Source organism: Sinocyclocheilus grahami, unplaced genomic scaffold (assembly GCF_001515645.1).
Source record: "Sinocyclocheilus grahami isolate Dianchi unplaced genomic scaffold, SAMN03320097.WGS_v1.1 scaffold308.1, whole genome shotgun sequence".
Classification (NCBI taxonomy): Eukaryota; Metazoa; Chordata; class Actinopteri; order Cypriniformes; family Cyprinidae; genus Sinocyclocheilus; species Sinocyclocheilus grahami.
The window spans coordinates 609,566-619,565 of NW_015505487.1; positions in this window are offsets into that span (position 1 = coordinate 609,566).

The following is a 10,000-nucleotide window of genomic DNA, read 5'->3' on the forward strand; positions in this document are numbered from 1 at the left end:
AAGGCAACACAAGAGAAGCCTTTAAATCAGTGTTTGTTCATATATGTGTGTGTGTGAGAGAAAACGCATAGGACAGATTCTAATTACTGTGTAGAAACAACATATGGAAACTTCATTGTCCATTTCATCCTTCAATGTGTGCCATCAAGTCGTATTTTTCTTGCTCAATCATGTTCAGCAGTGGGAGGGACTTTCTGGCGACGGGCTGATGATCTTGTTTACTGCTTACCATTCCACTTCAATTAATCCACCAACATTTTGTACATGTTAATTATGTCTTTCTGTACTGGCATAAAAGACTAAAGTTTAAAGTTTTAAAACCTGATTTGCAACATTTCCCAATCCTGTTTCCCGCTTTTCTTCCCATAGTTTTTGTCAATACTGACATTTCTATTTAGCTTTAATTTATTTTTATTCCAGTTTCAGTCAATTTAGTTCTAATATAAGTACTAGTTAAGTTATATTAGCACTAATATAAGTCCATTACCAAGGCAACATTTCTAATTCCCATTTTCACCTAATATTTATATTTTAGTTTATATTTCAATTAACATAAAACTATTTTTAATAATTGCATTTGTTGTCTTTTGAAATGGTGTGTATTTTAATGTATATTTCTTGTACTTACATTGTAAGTGCCTTTCTGCATATGTGACCCTGGAGCACAAAACCAGTCTTAAGTCGCTGGGGTATATTTGTGGCAATATCCAAAAATACATTGTATGGGTCAAAATTATAGATTTTTCTTTTATGCCAAAAATCATTAGGATATATCATTAGGATAAGTTCATGTTCCTTGAAGATATTTTGTAAATTTCCTACCATAAATATATCAAAACTTAATTTTTGATTAGTAATATGCATTGCTAAGAACTTCATTTGGACAACTTTAAAGATGATTTTCTCAGTATTTAGATTTTTTTGCACCCTCAGATTCCAGATTTTCAAAAAGTTGTATCTCGACCAAATATTGTCCTATCCTAGCAAACCATACATCAATTATTTATTCAGCTTTCAGATTATGTATAAATCTCCATTTCAAAAAATCGACCCTTATGACATGGTTTTGTGGTCCATGGTCACATATATGAGACAAATTCAAAAAAAGTCAAAATACTTTGTCGAAACTGATATTATACCACAAATACTGCAGAATAGAATTTAATAGAGCTTCACTTGTATTGAACCAGGAACAATGATTTATAACTTGATCTGAGCTCAGATAGGTTTCATTCATGCCAGTGGTGTGGTTGAAAGACTGGTGAGTAAGAACACACACTCATTCACACTGGTACTCCTATCATTACAAGGACTTTCCATTGACACACACACACACACAGAACATATCCCATGCAGCACACTGTCTCTCACTTCAAGTATACACCCCTCTCCCCTCCACTCCAGCACCATAACCTCCCCTCAAATATTTACCGTAAACCCCTCTGGCCACTGCAACTACGTCAGTTAATGAATCAGAAAAGAAGCTGGTTACCAGATGTCCCAGCTTATTAACACACACTATGTCTCCAGTGTAGATTGTAACGGCATTCAGGGTTTAGAGAGAGAGACTGAGAAAAAAGTCCAAACCGAGAGAGATCAAAAGAGTAGGAGAAATGGGCAAAGACATTATTTTTGTTCCAAAACCTAGTGAGATGCCGACCTAGAACTCACGCCTAGCCTTCCATGGAAATACAGTATTTTGTCCAAATTCTAAGACAGTGCATGTGTCAATCATAATCATGGTAAAGGTAATCGCATAATGCATTGTGCATCCACAAAATGCATAATGCAACCAAGATGGTGGACAAATTCAATCAATACTGAAAGGTCATTTAAAACAAACTATTGTTTTGAATATTTTGGAGTGTGTTTTTGGATAATTTGTGAACAAGATTGCTAGCTTAGCACCTCTTGTGGCAATTATGAGAATGCAATGCAAAATTAAATGGACAGTTTACCCAAAGATGAAACATTTTTTCATCATTTATTCATCCTCATGTCTTAGGACTTACTTTCTTCTGTGAAAAACAACATTGGACCCCAATCACTTCCACTGTAAAGACAACATAAACCCCAACTACTTTCAAACTATCATCTTTTGTGTTCCGCAGATAACAGTCAATCATACGGGTTTGGAAAGAAATGAGTAAATAATCACAGAATTTTCATATTTGGGTGATCTATCAATTTAAGTTTCATTATAAATTGAAGTCTGACACATTTCTAAACACATGAAATCAAGTTTTCTTGATTCCATGCGTGACTACGCTCTTATGTTTCGGCCTTAGAAGGCAACTGACAGTAGGCAGAACACAATATCAACTACTGTAAGTTTTGGAGTGGAGCTAATGAAAAAATATGGAACATAAAATTATTTTAGGGAATTGAACACCCTATGTACATAAACGAGGGATGTCATGCAGTCCTCTATCACACTATACCACTCATTGTGTGAGGCTGTAAAACTATCTAACAACTTTCTCAGAAAAGTTCCCTTGTGTTTAGTGGATTTTGAGTTTGATCCAGTGGGTCAAAGTCATGGAGAACCAACCGGGAGGTCAAAATGAAGTAGACGACGAGGGATTCAGGAAAGAATTGTGGTTAGTTGATGACTTTTCCAAGTACAAGATAAATGGCATGGCATTGCTCAACTGCAATTGCATCACTGTCCACAAAATAACATAATGCCAGTTTAACAAGTTCAATAACATGAAGTTACTCAACGACATCCATTACAATTAGGAATGCAGTCATAACTGGTCTATGAAGTACAGATATTATTTTAAACTACCCCAAAGACTTACAGTAGGCCATCTTCGCATAAACAGTTTACCTTAAACTGCATGTCCAAAATAACCAGGATGGGAATCCGACCTTGCTTTGGTTTCATTTAGGAATGCCCAGTGAAGCACACACTGAAACTGCTGAGGATTTTCTAGGTCTGTATACAAAGTCAAGGATGCGAGGGGAACACTAATTAGAAATATATCAATGACCTACTTGTGTCTCGTCTAAATAAACCGGCAGTCAGCAGGGTCTGAATGCCGTTTAACCCCTCCAAGCCCAAAGCTGCAATATTCCCAAAAGATCACAGCTTCCTTCCTGACCACCCCAGACCGCTGCTCTAGATATGATATGCTTAGCTTTTGAAATCCTTTGCAAAACATCAAGAGCTGCTATATTAACCTGTGATTAAGCACTTAGGCACAGTGTTTCAATGAGGTCTGTCTTACAATGACATTTTTTTAATGTGCATAAACGTATAAAGTACTTTGTGTCCTGAAGTGTTTCAGAAAAGAACAATATCATTATGGCTCAAAATTGATACTAAAGTTGTCCAGTATACAAAGAGCCAAATAACAACCGTAATAATGACGGCTAATGTGATTTATGAGCAAATCTGCAGGGAAACAAATTCAAATATAATTCAATACCACAGGTTAATAAAATTGCAGTAATTCCCCAGAATAATGTATTGTGAATTCTATGAAAGATTAAAGGCAAGCAAAAGCAAATGTAATCCCAGACTCACTGATTTTACAAAAGCGGAGAGATTGTGGGATATTGCAATTCAGTTTGAGAAATGATTCTTTGGGTTTTTGTGTCAGTAGGGCAGGGTGCCCTAAGATCACAATATAGATTTTACAGTAAATACAAGTCAGTGTGCTACTTTTTAAATGCGAGTTAAATTAATACCATTATTTACATTCCAAACTTTTTCTGTTTTTGTTGTCTATGCAACGCCATAAATCATTTTGTGTTGCAAAAACATGAAGCCACATGGCATGATTTAATAATGCTAAATATTATCATTGGGTGAACTATTCCTTTAATTCTACATGGGAAGAGACTGGCTTCCTCTTTTTTTTCTCTCTTTTTTTTTTTTGTAAGGTCATGTCATGGTTATTTGTCTTAATGTAGGACACTGAGCTTTTAGAAAAGAGGAAAATAACGTGCTAAATCAGCGGCACTGATTCTGCAGTTGTGGTTAAATTTGCATGATCATGCAATATCATTAAACATCTTACTGTCAACCACAACTGCAGTTTTAGAAGAAAATTAATTACTGCCAGCAAATAATTAAGAACGTTTAGATTTGAACAATTGAATCATAGCAAGAGTCATAAAATGCACAGCAGACACCCGCTCAGCAGTTCACCAAAATATGGAGATTATTGCTTTTATACACAAAAACAATAAAAAATGTCTTCTAGTAATTAGGTTTTTCATTTGTTCATATTTGCTGCAAAAAATATGTTTGGTACACACAACAAATCTATCCATCTTATACACTCTCAGAAAAAAAAGTTACAAAAGTTGTCAACAGGGCATTACCTTTTCAAAACGTACAAATATATGTACCATTTAGGTACTAATAAGTTCACTTTAGGTACTAATATGTACCATTAAGGTACCAATATGTGCACTTTAGGGATAAAAAAGGTGCAAAGGTGTACCTTTTGAAACGGTACCATACCAGTGGCAACTTTTGTACCTTTTTTCTGAGAGTGTAGATATAAAAACTATTGCAAAAAAATTAAAAATAAACGTAAAATATGCATCTTTCCATGTGGCGTTAATTAAAATCAAACAAACAAATAAACATGAAAATATGTAACATAAAATTTATATTTTCTTCAAAGTTTCAGGTAAACCTCTCAAAATTAATTGCAGAGAGGCACCAACTAGGACTACATAAACTACAAAATTATTAAAGTGATCATCACATGGAAAGTCTTTTATAAGGACCTTTTGTGAATGGATTTGGTTGCTTAAGTTAATTTGCAATGACTCTGCCATTACAATATCCTTTCACAGTGTCCTTCTAAATGCCAAGACGACATTTGGAATTCAGATCGAGACTATCAGCTTGAAAACGGATAAAGAGTGCCTGTTCTTCTGACTAGAGGACAAAAATCTTAACCACACAGCAAAGAGGTTACGAAAGCATCTTGACAGACCCTCTGTGTCATTTTTGTGTTATATATGGCCATCATAACTTCTCCCAGTGACAATCAGTCTTTTTTATTATAGAGTCAGATACCCTACAGAGACCGTACTGGATATTGAGTGCTGTCACTGTGACAGGCTAACATCCAGCTTCAAGTAATGTGTACAAATGACCATACATGCATATTTCTCCCATGTTCTGATTTTATTATATACATCTCTCACCTGCTTATTATTTCATGCAGTTCACAGGGATTTTACACAATGGTCTCAGCCTGTCTTTTATAATTTATTTCCTGACAGCGCAGCACAAATTCACTAAAGCATTATTCATTCGAGTGTTCATTAATTATGCAAATGAGTTGCAATTAACTAATCTCTTCATAAGATGCCATTTGCATGTTAATGAACTGCATGGTTGTGACATTATTTAATTGGGTAGATAGATACATTAAATGCACAGTGTGAGTCTCCAACTGATATTACAGTCAATGCTTTAAAACAAGTAAAAATTAATAATGTGTGTCACCAGAATTTGATCAGAAAAACACAAACGTTTATTTGCATCTTTAAAGAAAGTTTTTATAACCCTGTATTTCTTTACCAGTGTAAATAATAAACGCATACAGGATTTATGTATTACTGTAGAATTAAATGGGGCTGTAAAATCACACTTGCCCTGGAGAGCTTCGGTTACAAGCCAGAGAAACTAAACAGGCAGGAGTCTATGCCTCTGAATGAAGCGGGATATCTCCATAATCAGAGGTCTTTTGAAGAACATCTGCGTTTGTAGTGTTTGTGCGGATTTCAGCCAGGCTACTATCGCTCAGTTCTGATCTGAAGCGATGGAGCTGCTCTCTTATTATCTCCAAGGACCTCCTCCCACTAACGGACATTTCCGTTCATCTCCTCAGCAACCTTGCTGCAGAAAAACCTTTTCCTCGACCCAACCATCATAAAATATCTTCTATCACAAAAGAAGATATTTTGTAAAATGACTTTTTTTTTATCCATAAAATGTAAGCAAATGGAGTCCAGTGTTATTTGAATCCCAAAGTTCTACTACATTTCTTTTGTGTTTCATAGAACAAAGAGAATCAAACAGGTTTGAAATGCCATGCGTGATTTATTAAGAGTGATTTATCAAATCTCAGCATTTCTACTTTTAAATGGCTGAGACAATGGAGAAGTAAGTATACCACATATTGGTATAAAAATGGAATATACCAGCAAAACCCTGAACTATTATTTACATTTGATCATTCAGCAGCACATATTGTAAATATTGGCTAATATAAATTTCACTCTTGGTATGAATAGACCATTTGTCAGTCTGCTTTTTCACCATAGTTGAAACTAAACATGCAATTTAAAAATCTAGAAAGTAAGAAAGCCCTTTTCACATGTTTCGCATTCAAGTGAAGTGCTGGAAATGACTTGGATTGCCAAATGAACCCTGACTTCCTGGGGGTTTGGAAAAACCTGGCTGAAATCCCTTCTCTCCAGATATCAACGAGGTCTGCGCTGTGACGTGTGGATGCATAATTAGCAGCAGCATGAGAGCGAAGTGGTATTAATTATTACGATTAAAACATTAGCCATGCAGCTCATGCGTTCATTGTGATGAAATGGGCCTGCGTCCCCCTGACCTACAAACCACTGTGCACAGGCACCAGAAGGAAGATGCGTAATTGTGTTTCCAGTTCTCCTGAAGACGCTAGCATAATTAGTGTGCTTCTCGCCCGAAAGAATAGAGGTGATTTGGAAATTGTCCAAATTGCAAGCCTTAATGTAAACGCACCGTCGGTGAAGGGTAGTCTGTCAAAGGAAGCAAACTTCTCTAGGCCGAATGCATTCGTGTGACTTGGCCGTGTTTAAATGGGATCTAGCGGTCCCGTGAGACGTGGAAGACAGGGTGGGGTTTTTTTGGTGCTGGATTTGGGGCTAAACTAAACAGATTTTGAGCCAGAAGGGCTCTGCAGTTAAAGTTTAATGAAACCATGCACACACAATGAGGAATGAGTGTATGCACATAGTCCATGTACTGTGCTTACTCGCTGTGCTTTCCCCCTAAATAAATCCAAAATGCTCCATCAGAACAAATGGCTTTTATCTTCACTGATGTCCCTCTTGATCAAACGGCACTTTCTGAAATCTGAGTTTATTAAAGAAAGAAAACCCACTAGAGGCCATGCATTACAGTGCAGCCGCGATGATAATGCTATTGACAATAACTGTGGAACACACTATTTATTCACTCATACACTTATTTATCTAACACACACACTCAGTCTACATTTCAATTTGCACATAATATACCTGTACATACAACTGTCTATTGTTATATACCTGTACATACAATTGTCGATTTGTATATTCTTATTCCTTAGTTACTTGTTCTATTTTTCTATTTTTTATTATCTGTGTTTTTGTTCTGTCACTGTCATTCTGTTACACTGTGGAGCTTCTGTCATGAAAACAAATTCCTCGTATGTGTAAACATACCTGGCAATAAAAACTCATTCTGATTCTGATTCTGATAAAAGATAATAATGTTTGATCAAATTTATTATTGACCTTCATGTTCTGTTTGGGGTCTCATTGACTCAATTTTAATTAAAATTTTATTAAACAAATATTTTTTTTAAACCCCTCATCCATCCCTCAGGTTATTTTGACCCGAAACTCATTTGTAAAGATTTCTTAAAAATCGAGCATTGATCGTAATGGTATGAGACTTTGTTACTTTTGTCACACTTGAACCGGGAACACACGGAAAAAAATGAGAGTGAATTTGAGCAGTTTAAGTTGGTACTATAAAAAAAGTATCAAAAGTGTCCCTCGCGGGTCATTTTGACCCAGCCATAGGAATAAACGGAATGTCAGAGAGAAAAAAAACAGCATTATTTGATTTATTAGATTTTTTTTTACTATACAAAATCTGACACAATCCAGAAAAGATGCATACCCAAACAAAGAGCTGAGACTGCAGAATGTCCCTTATGCACAAAAAACTCACATACCCACACACATGGCACATGCACTCCCATTGAAACACATTATAGCATGTATGATGTTTCTGCTGGGAAATGTCATTTAGAAATGTTTTTTTTTTGACTTAACAGTTAAATTTAAGTGATGGGGTGGAGACTAATGAGTTTATATCATATTTATATTTTTAAATGTATCTTTTATATTTATTACATATTTATGAAACTGTATGAATATGCATGTGTTTGGATTAAAATTCAGTATCAATTTCACTTTTTTTGTTTACAAAAAAGACATACATTTCATATATATATATATAGATATATATATATATACAGTGGGTACGGAAAGTATATATATATATATATATATATATATATATATATATATATATTGAGATATATGTATATATATTGAGATATATCTGAAAGCTTAATGAAGCCTCAAGTTGGTGTCGTTTTAAAGAGTTCACTTGTTTTGCTCATTTAAGAATCTCCATAGGATTCAATAGGCCCCTTTAGTGGCTGTAATCATAAAATGCAATTTCATGTAATTTTTCCCCACCAGATGGCATCAGAGACACTCAGTGACCTAGGTCCTGATGGATCATTATGTTTAAAATATAAATATGCAGAAATTGCGTCTTTCTTTCTTTGTTTTTTGGTGAACAAATATATAAAAATACGCAAATTTTCATAAAAATATCCAGAATTTAATGTGAAGAAAACCAAAATCACCAAAAAATAATATTAAAAAAACCCACATAAAATATTTGAAAAAATAAATAAATGAAAATGGACCATTATAAGCTTTCTGGACCAAAAAAAGAATTAGTGTTATTTTTGGCCTTCGGGTCATTTTGACCCGCGAAGGACACTTTTGTTATAGGTTCGGGAGGGACGGATGAGGGTTAATATATTTTTGTTGTAATTTCATTTTTTATTTTAACAAATATGTTTTAAAAAATATATTTTCTATACATAAATATTTGTAAAGCAGATATATATTTTTACAAAATAAATATTTTCTATGTTTAACACTACCGTTAATTTGTATATATGTTGGTAAGATATTTAAATGTTTTTGAAGTCTCTTTTGCTCACCAAGTCTGCATTTTTTCAAAAAAAAAAAAAAAAGTAATAGTCAAATATTATTAACATTTTAAACAAATGTCACATGATCCTTCAGAAATCAATCTAACTTACTGATTTTCTGCACAAGAAACATTACTTATTATTATCAATGTGGAAAACAGTTGTGCTGCTTAATATTTTTGTGATGCATTTTTTTCCCAGGATTCCGAGGAACAAAATTTATTTGAAGTAGAAATATTTTTTAACATTTCTAAGTTTTGCTCAATTAAATGTATTTATGTGGAATAAAAGTATTTATTTCATTCAAAAATTATTTCAATGGTAGTGTGTGTATATTTAAATACAATTAAAACACAAAAACATATTTGTTTATTATAATTAAAAATAAACAACCACAAAAAATCTATGGTGCCTCAAATTCAGATATTGATGGTCAATTTCAAAGTACAGCAAGCCTACTCATTCTGGCTGTGTGAATTATCCAGAGACACTGAATGAGGATGAATATGTAATGACTTTAAATGAAGTAATCGGCTTTTGAAAATAAAGATGTGAACTGAATTAATCACCACAGAAATCAAGAAAGTGCCCATGAGCGCAGCAGCGCCCAATGAAAGACAGTTTCAGTTTAATGCTAAAAAATGTACATAATGTATCCACCCTTCTGAAAGGGCCTCAACTTGGAGACCAGCTTGAAAAAAGCGCCATGCAAGCGGCATAATAAAACACGAACACTCGTATGTGCAGGCAGTGATGAGTTTCACTTAAGGAGCTATGCGCTAATGAAGATGCTCTAAACGTAACCCGCCACTCTAGTTCTGACACCTACCAATTAACACTCCCTAGTATAAAGCCTTCCATTACCAATAAACTGAGCAGGCAAAACACTGCCGTGGCTCCCCTGTAGTGGAAAATAATTGAAGAGTTAAGTGGGTCTTATTACTTATCCACCAAGACTCTGCATG